Source organism: Onychostoma macrolepis, chromosome 06, assembly GCF_012432095.1.
Source record: "Onychostoma macrolepis isolate SWU-2019 chromosome 06, ASM1243209v1, whole genome shotgun sequence".
NCBI lineage: Eukaryota > Metazoa > Chordata > Actinopteri > Cypriniformes > Cyprinidae > Onychostoma > Onychostoma macrolepis.
This window is the reverse complement of record NC_081160.1, coordinates 31431045-31445306: the sequence shown is the minus strand read 5'-3', so window position 1 is coordinate 31445306 and position 14262 is coordinate 31431045.

Sequence of the window (14262 nt, the reverse complement as noted above, 5' to 3'; positions counted from 1 at the left end):
GTGTAACCAAAAGCTGCATGTTTGTATGAAAGAAATCCGGGCATTTTAACATGAGTCCGTAATATTGCTTTCTCGAGTGAAAAAGTTGCCTCAAATGAATCTGCACAGATCAAACACCGGAGCTTCACAGGTTGCCACTGGAGTCCCCTTCCACTCCTCCATGACGACATCACGGAGCTGGTGGATGTTAGAGACCTTGCGCTCCTCCACCTTCCGTCTGAGGATGCCCCACAGATGCTCAATAGGGTTTAGGTCTGGAGACATGCTTGGCCAGTCCATCACCTTTACCCTCAGCTTTTTAGCAAGGCAGTGGTCGTCTTGGAGGTGTGTTTGTGGTCGTTATCATGTTGGAATACTGCCCTGTGGCCCAGTCTCCAAAGGGAGGGAATCATGCTCTGCTTCATTATGTCACAGTACATGTTAGCATTCATGGTTCCCTCAATGAACTGTAGGTCCCCAGTGCCGGCAGCACTCATGCACCCCCAGACCATGACACTCCCACCACTATGCTTGACTGTAGGCAAGACACACTTGTCTTTGTACTCCTCACCTGGTTGCCGCCACACACGCTTGACACCATCTGAACCAAATAAGTTTATCTTGGTCTCATCAGACCAGGGGCATAAATTTCATCTAACAGTAGGGGGGGACAATAAACATAAAATTTCTGAAGAGCAATTTTTGAAGGGGACACAAATAATACAGCCAAAATTGTACTTGTAAGGATAGATATGTGTACACAGCATGTGTAGATAGCATGGACCGTGTTTAAATATGAGTTCGGTTCATATGGTATAATGGGTATAATTATAATTATTATTTTGCGTCCTCCATAGTATTTTAGGTTTCGTCTGAAACCGAGTACTTCTCTTTAGATATTCAACCGCATTAAGCCCACTGATCTGCCACTTAACATCATACTGAGCAAAACCCAACACATTTGTAGGTCTACAATATTAGCCAAATATCAGTTCACACACAGGCTTATCGCCATGTTAGTTGTAGTGGGTGACAAGCTACGGTATTAAGCTTGTTAACCTTATAATCGCTCATAGAAAAAACATCAGATATCATAATTTTTTTGTCATGACTAATTTATTAATGATCCGGCATCATCGGTATTAAAGAGAAAGAATCATTTCACCCGATGTTTAGAGAATAAAATAGCCTTGACAGCCTAAGTTACTTACACATAACTAACTGTTACTGAGGAACTTGCTCTCTCCCACCGGAGTGACTGGACTGTGTGTGTGTATCAGTAAAAGAGGAAAGCAGGCCGTGGACCAAACCACTGTGAGGCAAGGGAGGGGGGAATCAAAACATTTCTGAACTTAAAACGTTTTTTTTTTTTGCGTTTATTTTGTTTTACTACTCACACAGTTATTTTAAGTATATGTCCATTATATTATTTTCATTACACAGAGTTGCTTGTAATGATATTTTTAGGGGGGACAACCCTCAGATAGGGGGTCCTGTCCCCACCGTCCCCCCCGGGATTTACGCCTATGCATCAGACCACAGGACATGGTTCCAGTAATCCATGTCCTTAGTCTGCTTGTCTTCAGCAAACTGTTTGTGGGCTTTCTTGTGCATCATCTTTAGAAGAGGCTTCCTTCTGGGACGACATGCAGACCAATTTGATGCAGTGTGCGGTGTATGGTCTGAGCAGTGACAGGCTGACACCCTTCAACCTCTGCAGCAATGCTGGCAGCACTTATACATCTATTTCCCAAACTCAACCTCTGGATATGACGCTGAGCACGTGCACTCAACTTCTTTGGTCGACCATGGTGAGGCCTGTTCTGAGTGGAACCTGTCCTGTTAAACCACTGTATGGTCTTGTCCACTGTGCTGCAGCTCAGTTTCAGGGTCTTGGCAATCTTCTTATAGCCTACGCCATCTTTATGTAGAGCAACAATTCTTTTTTTCAGATCCTCGGAGAGTTCTTTGCCATGAGGTGCCATGTTGAACTTCCAGGGGCTGTTTACACGCATTCGAGATGGATATAAATCCGATCGCTCAAACCACTTCAGGAGGTGGTCTGGGCCACATTCCAAACGAAACTGGACAAGTGTAAATGCATCTGGTTGTTGAAACCACATATGCTAATTTTACTCCTCCCAAAATATTAAAATAATAAACATGTGAGACCGTTTTATAGGCTATATGGCATGTTATAGTCAGATATGACAGCGCTAATGCAACAAGCATCACCGCGGATGAGTAGCTGAGTATCTCTTCAGCAAGCCGACGTGCAGACTGCCACGAATGAAACTGAAAGTAAGTCGCAGAGGCGCAATTCACAATCATCTTCATTAAAAGTAGTGAGACTACTGATGCCACGCTCTCTCCTGTTGCGGTCTCTCATATTGAAATTAGCTCATAATGAATAAAATTCAGCACATATCTATTGCTTTCATTGACGTGAACTCCGTTAAATTTGCATATAGCGCGGGAATTGAAGAACGGATTTATATCCGTTTTTGCGAAGACACATTTATGTAACCAAGTGTAAATGGAAATGTTTTAACATATCAGATATATATCCGATCAGAGAAAACGCATGAATTGACCAGGTGTAAACAGGCCCCCAGTGACCAGTGTGAGAGAGTGAGAGCGACAACACCAAATTTAACACACCTGCTCCCCATTCACACCTGAGACCTTGTAACACTAACGAGTCACATGACACCAGGGAGAGAAAATGGCTAATTGGGCCCAATTTGGACATTTTCACTTAGGGGTGTACTCACTTTTGTGACCAGCGGTTTAGACATTAATGGCTGTGTGTTGAGCTATTTTGAGGGGACAGTAAATTTACACTGTTATACAAGCTGTACACTCACTACTTTACATTGCAGCAAAGTGTAATTTCTTCAGTGTTGTCACATGAAAATATATAATAAAATATTTACAAAAATGTGAGGGGTGTACTCACTTCTCTGAGATACTGTACATCTTGGATGGCCTGACGATGAGTTATCTGGGTGAAATATTCCTTGAGCAATTCTCAAAATGCTCTTGCATGCAGAACCGGAGCATTAGTTTGTTGTTTGAATTCTCAAAAGAAGCCTGGATTGTGGTAGGGGGCCACTGATAAGCTCATGGGGGGCCGGATTTGGCCCACAGGCCTGACTTTGAGTACTATTGATGCATTGGTTTGTGAATTCTTTAAAGCACCAGCACATAGATGGATTTCAAAGAAACTGAGAGTAAAAAGCTTTTTGTGGACGTTAAAAAGCTTCTTCTGTAAAATATCTTTGGTTCAAAATGGAACTTTTATGGTTGAGAGTGAGTTAATTAGCATCTTTTAAATATTTGTCTTAAATAATGATATGTTTTTGTATGTTAATGTCAAATTATATAAAAAGATCCAAAATCTGGCACTATGATTAAGATCGCATTTAAATGTAAAAATTTAGTTTTGAGACACATTAAGAGCCACTTCAACATCCGTTAATGCACAACATGACATCAAGATGTGAAACTCTTTACGTTTCTTGCCTCCAATTAATAATTGATATTGCTTTTTTGCATAATTTAAAATAATAAAAAACTGATGCACATAAATAGTTCTTGCATATTATATATGAAATGCAAGATATAAAAATGGATTGGATTTTAGAATCATACTGAACCAATGACAGACACTTACTGTAAATATTTGTCCATATTTCTTGATACATGATTTAGAACGTTCTAAATTCTAAATCTGAATTACAGAAAATAATTGGTTAAACTAAGGCACTGGCCGATTTACCAAGTTGGTTTACCTAGTTAACTTCACATTTTTAAATATTATTATAATTATTATTTTATTATATATTTCTAGATAAATTATTTAGAATAATCCAAATTTGGCAAAAGCCAGTCTCTTGCTCAAAATACTTAGTTCATCTCTTAAAAATAAATATCTGTGTCAATGAACATGTCAGTGCCATCAGAATGACAAGTCATTGTGTACGGACAAGACAGTCAAATTGCTTAGTCATGTTGTCAATATAACAGTGTTCTCTGGAGGGATGTTCAGATGTAAACTATTGCAACAGTTTGGATGACAGTTACTGTATTGAAATGCAGAATGCTGCACTTTTCATGTATGCCATATATCCATTTCAAACGTACAAATTTACACTACTGTATGTGGGATATTGAGTGAAAGACTGGATTGGATACAGTTTACTAGTGATCTGACAAAAAAAAAAAAAAAACCATTACAACATCATTGTGATATAGAAAAGAAAAAGAAATATGGGCACAAAGGTGAATTTTTTTTTTTTTTGAAAGTCCATTGTCAGAATTTGTAACTCTTGTGTTGTCCTCTGTCTATATATGCTTTCCAATTGAAGGTTCATGAGATGTATCTTTGAGCTATTTCAGAGAACTGGTTTATCATTGGTTGATCTGCATTCTCTTCATTAGTGAAAGTCAAGATTCACTTTCACAATTCATGGCAAATTTACAAAAAGTCTAATAGAAATGTGTAGAACATATGCTTGACCGTTTATGACAACTAGATCAACCATTTTGCATTTAATGACTTATACGATGAACTTGAGGTTTTGAGGGGTAAGACTATAGCACAGAGAACTATATAATATATTTTGAGCAACATGACAATAGCAACTGATAATGTAGGAAACCGCAGACAAATGTACATAATCAATTGCATAAATGTACCAAAGCAATCGCAACTTGTTCAAAAGAATGAGAAACTGCTTTTATGATGTGCACAAGGGACTAGATGATGTGGAGGTTGAACAAGTAGTTTTGAGAATTTCATTTCTGATTCGAGAAATGCACCAAAGCGACTGAGAAAAACTGTAAATGCAGATTGTCTTGAATGCTAATCAATTCTTTTCTTTCTTTTTTCTTCATTTACCACACAAAATAAGCCACTTATAAGACGATTGTGATTTCATAGTTGCACACCAACTAGTAATACAGTATGTTGAGCTGTATTGAGTGATTTAACACACATAGCATTGTTTCTGTGAGTAACTAGCACTTCTCTGGTCTCTTGAGCTAGTGCATGGCAAACAGCTGAGAAGTTGACATAAACGTAGCACATACACACAACGACAGGAAGTCTTACTTTAGCTCAGAATGCAAGACTGTGACAACAGAGGAAATTGCAGCATTTATTTTAGGCCTGAATCTCAGAGGTCTGGAAGACAGTAGCCAAGACATGTTCCTGTCTCATTTAGAACCATTTGCACTACAACAAACCCTTGAGCGATCTAATCTAGGAATCTACACTTTCCCCAAACAAAGCTCCACGTCCATGCATCTGAAGAACGTGGCACTTGGACTTTTGAATACACGTTAGCGGCGTCGCAAAGGATTCCAGAGCATCCATCAGGGAAAGCACTGAATCCCCCAGGCGTCCCGGGACCGACCGCACAACCTGAGCACTCATCAGAGAGAACGGGAACGAGCTCAACCTGGTCCCACTGAGACCACTTATCTGGCAGGCTGGTCTTCAGCAGGCCGTGCAGTAGTATGTAGCAAAGCACATGCCCGTCCTGCTACCAAACCTCTTTAGTCGCCACACAGAGAGAAACTAGATACCAAAAGGTAGGCCACACTTTAGAGGAAGCTATTTTGGGGAAGCTGTGCGTCTCTGAACTCAGGGTTGTTTGTTATTGTGGGACATGTTCTATTATGCGACAGAGAAAACATTTGTACATGTGAATTATGCATTATGGCACTTTTAATAAATGATTATGCATAGTAAAGCTGCTCTGTATTCCTTTATGAATTGCATTACACTGAAAAAGGTGCAAACATCGTCATTGTAAGTCTAGGGTCATGTTTAGTCTAGCATAACCAGACCATCAGCAAAAAGGAAGAGACTGTCTGACCAATCATGTATTGGGCATTCAAACACACTTAGTTTGTATATATATTATATTTGTAAATGCCAATGCAACATCTTGTGCTATACATTGTTTTACTCAATAAAATACGCTCTACCCTCTAAGAAAACTCTATGAAAATAATTATACCATACTGTGTTAACATGAAGGAACTTCAGTATTGGTTTTCCCCACATGGTTTGCATATTTTCAGTTACGCCTTGCATTGTGTTTTAAGGTTAAAGGAAAAGTCTGTAAATTTAACAGATTATCTTGGCAGAAGATTGCCAATTCCTTTTTCCCTTTTTTCTACTGTTTTTTTTTTTTTTTTCTTATAGTGGAATGAGAAAATTTCCTCCGATTAGCAAGAACAAATATCAGATCATGCCTTGTCGTAAGTGTGTTTGATTGCACACTTTAATTAGTTTCGAGAAAGTTGCTAGAATTTAATAATTTTGTGAATGTCTTGATTGTTTTATCCATAGTACAAGCTGATAACTGTGGTTTGGTCAGGTTCTAATGTAAGTTAAAGGTTATTGTTTTTATATACTTCCTATTTCAAGGAAATACTCGTATATGGGAAAGAAAATTAGTTTTCCACTTTTCCCTGAACATGAACTGGGGGACTCTTGACAGCCTCCGTATCTATCAGGAGATATCAAACAATCATCCGCCCTCAAGTGCTCCGGGATCCACAGAAAATATAGTTTTGTTTCAAGCTGCTTATGTGATCGGTGAACTGTATCGACCCAGAGGAGCATTTCAATTATCTTTCAAAGTGATTCCTCAGACATGGCTGCCATTTGCATATCGGGCAGAACCATCTATAGAGTCAAAGCAGGTAAAAAAAAAGAGCGTCTGTTTGTGTTTTTTCTCATCTGCTGTCAAACGTACTCAAGAGAGAATGGCTGCCTCGACTTGCTCTTTGAGTTTAAAAGCTCACCTGATTTTAAAACAGGATCCATGCAAGTCATCATCATTTTCAAGTAAATATTCTTGTTTTTTCCATTATTCAACACTGTGCTGAATTATTAAAATGCAGTGATCCTTGTTTTGTGTCCTACACCCATGGCGCTGCTGGTTATTCTTCTTCAAGGTGATGTTTTCCCATTGAAAAGTGAAATGGAATTGAGATGAGAAGGGAATTTGAGTTTGTTTCGTGATGGATAAACAAGTTTCCCGCTTCAGGTCAGATAATTGAATTAATGTAAATTCGGTTGATTTATAGTCATCCGTGCTCTCATTCTAACCTTGGGATTTGCCAGTTTATGTAGAACGAGATGAAGTTGAGCTCAATTCTTTAACTACAAGCACTTTTATGTTGCATTTTTATTACAATAACAGATTCCTATTTTTGCATTGCAAGTATTTAGAATTTATTTTTGCTACTTTTCAGATGTCTTTAGTTGGATTTTATTGTTTTACCATTGTTCCTGACTCAGACTTTCAGTCTTTAAATATGAAAATAAATAATTAAAATAATAATTATAAATATATATATATGATTATCTAAACTTAGATTAGGAAGAACAACCATTGCACAATTAAAATTTAAAAAATGCTTAAGTAATCAATTATTATCACAATTTTATTTATATATGATTAATAAAATCAGAAATATACGCATGTGTGTATCATTAAACAAATTAGTTAGCGGTGGTTTTAAGAGTTAATTTTCTAATAGTCCACACTTATATGATACCTTACATTCATTCATAAATAATGCATACCTTCAATAAATTAATTTAATTCAAGTGTGATTATATGTGTTTTGCCCTTTTCTCCTCTATCTAAAATATCTGTTTCATCTCTGCAATATTCCTATGCTTGGGGAGTCTATTCGTTTTAATTATGGTTTAATTTCATAGTAATTTAACAGGAAGGTCTCCTCCTAAACGATCTCACAGAACCCCGGGGCCTGTGTGTGTGTGTGTGTGTTCACACTCTCAAAACGCATGATCAAGGGTGGCCGCAATTCATCATGGTCACCGACCGCCTGCGCTGACAGGGGAGTGACAGGACAGACAGCTTTGATCGTTCATAGAGCATCTGCACAATGGAGTTTACACTGGGAATCCATTGATTTCAATGGAAATGTTGCATTTCAAGGACAGAGCCAGAGTACTTATTTTGAATGTCCAGTATTAGTAGGCTCTTTGCTTAATATCTGCTGACATTCTACTTACTGTAAGTAACTTTGCAAGTGTTAACTTATTCTACTAACCCTAATCCTAACCTAAAACGGAATTACTAATACAGGTAACAATTGCCATAGTAACAATTTAGTTTAGGCACCAATTTTCACTATTAACTAGTTGCTTGTTACCATGCATATTACTATTGGCTTTTTGTTAGTACTTATAAAGCACATTTTCTGCATGACCATATTCTACATCCCTAGTAAAGTGTATAATAAAATAAAGTGTGACCATTTTCATCTAATGAAATATTTGGTACTGTCCCCGAGTAAATTGTACTGACTTCACACGTGGTTTGTGTGATCTGTCATGATGTTAAGGGTGAAATGACTTTTATAATGACCCGTAGAAGATAATAATATTAAAAAATCATATTTGCGTCGCTCCAGGTTTGACATCAATGATGATCAGTCGTGAGCTCAGTTCAAGAACCCCATACACATAACATTTTTTCTTTCACTTTTTTGCTTTTGATAAGATGGTTCAGCAATTCTCTCTGCTCCAGCTCCATATACAGCTTTTTTACCATGTAAATGTGAAGTGTGTCATTTCTGATCCATTTGCATTTTGAAACTGAAATTGCAAAAAAATCATGGTTGTCTTAAACGCTCTTCTTGTCTGCCGTAGCACATCGATCTCAAGTCAAACATCATTTCTTGAGCCAGTGTTCCTGTGTCGAGCTGCTCAGAATGTTGATTTAAAACCACACATCGGTATTTGCACTGAGATCCCAATTCTGCTGGGGAATTTTCCAGATTAATTGGTGTTTTCATCACCCATATCGTCATGAACTCCAGTGGACCAATGTCCATGGCTTTAGTTGCAGTTGCTCTCATTACAGTCAGATCTGTGGGCAGAAATGTGTTCACCTGTTTTGGTGTTGTCTGTTTGGCAATTGTTGTTTTTGGTGTTGTTCACACATGCAGATATCTGTGGCACATAAAGTCTTCTGGTATTTTGTTCTGATGATTTAATATTTTACACCTCCCTTTCATTATTTTTCTAGTAAATTTAGAAGATCAAATGGTGTTGTGTGGCTGCATTCAGCCGTGGCTAATTGCAAAGGCTCTTATGCTCCAAACAAAGGTAAGGAAGTTGTGATGTAAATTTGATCCTGCGGCTGTAACAGGGACCCAGGATAGGAGTGTGGGTACGAGGCGTGGTCTGCAAGGCTCAAAATACTTCCACATCAATGTTTTCTGTTAAGGACCAAATAATGTGCAAAATTCAGAGTTACTGAATCCTGCATTGAAATTTGAATGTTTAAATGTTAATGCTAACCACACTTTCTGATCATATTCAATTTTTAGTTAGTGTTCCTCAGCGAAGGATGAATTGGTTCGCTATCACTTGTGTCACACAATTGAAATGAAAACCTCCTCCTCCCTTTTGACACTGAGTAGCGGAACGATTTATAATTCTAAGGGTTAGTCTATCACCTTTCTCCACGTAATGCCATGCTTGGCGATTATAATATAATGCACATTATAATGTGATTTATAATATAATTATATTATATTATATTAAAAGAGTATAAATTAAAATAATATTATTTCTGGTCTCTGGAGATTCTTTGGAATAACATAGTTGTCAATGTGTTTTGGATAAGATTTTCTTGTGATTTAGCCCTGCAGTCGCAGCAGTACACACATGCACATTGTAAGTATAACAACAGGTCAGGCTTAAAGCCATCGAGGGATTCTGTAGTTGTTAACATCCAATGACTGCAGGCACATGCTGACTACATGGTCAAATCATTACTTGTGAGAAATTTACAATTTGCAATAAGGTCTAAATTGTCACAAATTGCATTCTCGTGTCAATTCATTTGAATATGAAAAGGTGTTGAGGAGCTGATGTAATGCACAATCACTGTTTTTAGGTTTTAAAGGTTTGTTTATTTAATATAGTCAATATTGTAACAAAATTAAAATAGAAATATAAACTTTTGAACTGCGGGTTTCGTCTGGTCAGAGGAGAACTGGCCCCCGACTGAGCCTGGTTTCTCCCAAGGTTTTTTTCTCCATTCTGTCACAGAGGGAGCTTTGGTTCCTTGCCGCTGTCGCCTCTGGCTTGCTCAGTTGGGGACACTTAATTTCTAGCGATTATCGCCGATTTGATTGCACAGATACTATTTAAACTAAACTGAGCTAGACAATGACATCTCTGAATTCAATAATGAAATGCCTTTAACTGAAAATTGAAAATCGAGTGTTTAATCTTATCATTATACATTACTGACACTCTATCTTCCAATTTGATACTGTTAAGTGCTTTGACACAATCTGTATTGTAAAAGCACTATATAAATAAAGGTGACTTGACTATAGTCTGTTTAAAGACTATATGAAGGCCCAGTAGGTATTTGCTTGATATAAGGTGTGATATGCTTAATAGTGTGTTACTATTTGGCCATAAACACCTCCCATGCAACAGGGAGAAAAAACATGAGTCTTCTGAGTGGGGTGTACCCTCGGACTCAGCTTTGAGCCAGTCTCAGAAACAAAGGAATTTGTTTTATAAAATCATCACTTTCAATCTGTGTATCAGTTTCAGATTTTTAAGCTTATCATCTATTGTTTGACTGCAGTCAAGGGGAGTTCTGTTTTGTAGTTAGTCCTCAAAAGCTGAGGTATAATTTTGGCCTCAATGAAGCTTTCTTTGAAGCTTTTTTATCTGTGTTGTGATTATCACACTGTTTTGCCTAACTTGCTGTTCACATATAAATGTATCAACTTAAATTGCCTTCTATTTTCCCAGTTGTTTATAAATTTAGACTTTTATTCTGTTTGTTCATTCTCATGAAAAAGTTGCTCATTTGTTGCAATGAAGCATATAAAACAATAGAGAAGGCAGTTTGCAGATTAAAATTTTAGGTTCTAATTTCTCTCTATATAAATATAATTTAAATATATATAATTTGGATGATGATATTCCAATTTTAAGTTTCATCTGTTGTTGCTTAGGCAAACAAAGCGATATTTCCATTTCAGAACAAGGGATGTCATTCCTCGTCTACGCTGACGCTATCATGTCCCTGATAAGTATATATATATATATATATGTATATATGTCAGTATAAATATTTAAACTAAAAACAACAAACTTTTTATGCGTTTTGGCCATTCTTTTATACAACAATGGTGTTTTGGGGGCCTGAAAATGCAGACTTCAGAAAGCAGGATTTAGAGTGTGCTATCGTTATCATTTCAGTGCAAACTTCAAAAACATGAATTTGTATAAATGGATGACATCATGTGCATATGTATTACGTGTTCAGTCTATAAGTATGTGCGCATGCACATCGTGTTTTGTACCCTAAGTGTCTTTTAAACCCTAATTAAGCAAACAAGGTGACAGTGGCAAGAAACCCAAATTCCATCAGGTGGCAAATGGAGAATGATAGTTATTCATAATTGTCTATGCATAATGAACTGGGACAGGAGAAAGTATAGAGTGATGCAGGAATGAGTCCTGAAACCTGGAAAAAAATCAATTAATCAATCATCAAAATCAGTCGTCCTGAAGTCAAAAGTTTTTTTTTTGTTGTTGTTGTTGTTGTTAGATGCCTGAAATAATCACGTTTTTGCAAACTATTCTAGCTCGAACTTTTCAACTTGTAGATTTTAAGACTGAAAACTTGTCAGAAACAGTATGACGGCAGGGGTTAAAGTTGGCAGGGGTCCCCTTCAGTTTTGTTTCTGAGTTGCTGTTTACACATTAGTGGGTTGTATCCGATCTGTGCCACATGGGAGGAAAAAATCGGAATTGGTTCACTTGATCCATGTGTTAATGCCGTTCAAGTATGTACAGTAGTTGTTCAGCTTGAGTCAGTTCAATGTTGATTTGATTTAGTTTAATACCAGTGCTGATACTGCACTTCATCTGTCAAGATCTATAGAAGACGTAATGCATTGCATCCAGCTTCATTCTGTTCTTGCTTTGTTGGTGACAGCTTATTTTCAGCAGTAATCCAAAAGCCAATGGAGAAGTCCTATCCTTTTGTTGAGGGAACCAGGGTGATGCAAGCTCTATTTTAACATTAAAAAGACGCATTTCACCTTGAATTCCACTCTGCAGATTTTCACCCATTTTGCAAAATGCAGAAAAACATCTAAGATTACATCTGGGCCGATCATTACTAATCCTACAGTAGAAATGGCCAGTAATTCCAGCTTGATAACCACACAAAAATGCCACTCATCCATTTGCGAAAAGAAGCAGTTCTTATATGAGAGACCCGTTCGGCGCGCTTCCCTCCAACAAACACTGTAAAACTTCCATTCCATTACAAAGGCGCGAGATAAGACGGTCCCTCTGGTCCATTTAACTGTGATTTGAAGTAACAATTCCCATCTGGATAGACAAATGTCTGTTAACTCCATTCACAGAATCACATCAGACAGAACAAAGCGCTGTCTAAGCAGCAGAGTATCATGGGACACGGATAAAACGAATCTGAAGGTAAATCTTTCACTTCTAAGCGGCTCAATAATGTATTCTCCCGAGAGTTTTGCAGACGCTCTAAAGCGTTCACATAGTGGGATGTCTTCTTTACTATATTCAATAATGTAAATTTTCTAAATGGGCCCTTCAGAATGGGAGCGTCAGGAAATTTTGTCCTGACATGAAATCATAACTGACCTCCTCTGGTCTGGCTCTATGTATAGCGCCGTCATGAATTTTGCATTACGTCGAATGGCTCTCAAAGATATTGACTGACTGAAAGTGTAATTTGTCAGTACGGCGGATGTGAACATACATCAGTCGGGCCGGACCGCCGATCTGTCTTATCTCGGGGGCTCTGATGGAGCGACGCAGGTGTCAGATTGACCAGACGACAAATTCGGTTAAGCCGGAATTAATGGGCTTGAGAGAAGATAGAAGCCTTCTGAATGAATACCAAATGTGGTAGAGGAGCGTGTCAAATAGACTCGCTTAGAATGTGAAAATGACCTTTGAATAACCCCTCAAATCAAAGGAAACAATTAATATAGAACGTAAAATATTACATTCTACAGCAATGGAAATGTTCTTTCTGCGGTTACTGTTACTACAGGTTAGCAGTGATAATAATAATATTAAAAACCTACAACAGTATCTCGGTGATAATAAAAAATAAATAAATAAATAAAACACTGGTCTCCATTCACACGTGATGTAATCACAAAAGTAAACTAAAATAGAGGCAATTTTTGCATAGGCAAGAACGGCTGACATTTTCCAATATTACATTTATGTATTTGCCACTTCAATATAAAGTGACTTGCATTGCTTTCAAGATATTTACATAATCAGTTTTATCACAAGATAAAAGAAGTAATAACTCACAGAGAGAGAAAACATCAAGGTATATTCTTTATTTTTATTTTATTTTTATTTTTTCCAGTTATCAAAGCAATTGCATTAAGTAATCACAAGGCAATCTAATAAAGGTTTAAGTAATATTTAAGTAATATTTTTGGAGTTGAATCGAATCAGTTAGATGTCATCATATTTTCAGGTTATCTAACAAAAGTGTTTTGTAATAAAGAACTAGAAGAGTTATACCAACATTTATTGCTTTAAGCAATAAAGATAAGATAATAAGACTTATTTTTAGAGAATTGTTTTTTCTTTTGTCTTGTTTTAAATAATCTCTAAACTGATCATGATCATTTAGTGAGGAAAATGCACCAGTGTTATTTTAATATCACTGAGAAAGTATTACTAGTTTTTATTACAGTTTTTCTCGATTGCTAACACACACAATTCATGAAACAATTCACCATTATCTCAAAACTATAAACACAGTCTCAAAACTACACACCAACTTAGTTTAGTCAAAAACATGTTCTCATTTGTCAGACTCAAACTTTGGCCTCAGTTGATATACAAACCTGTCAAATACACAGACTATTTTCCTGACTAGAGAACACTAGTGAGATCAATTCAAAACACTGTTACAAAAACCTCCTTTTGGGAAACAGGAAACATCTTGCAAGTCAATGTCTGTTACAGTATGCAGCATAAATAGAGTTGTGCAGATACAGTAAAATTCACCAATAAACTTTAAGAAAAGTTTACTTTCATTACACTACTGTAAAGTTTCTTAGTCTTCTGAAAAAAAGACTTTCTCTGCCTCCCCTAGACAGTCGACTCTCAGTTCTGCACACATACATGTAAAACGTACTTAGCTACAATTCAATTCAACAGTTACGAGTTTG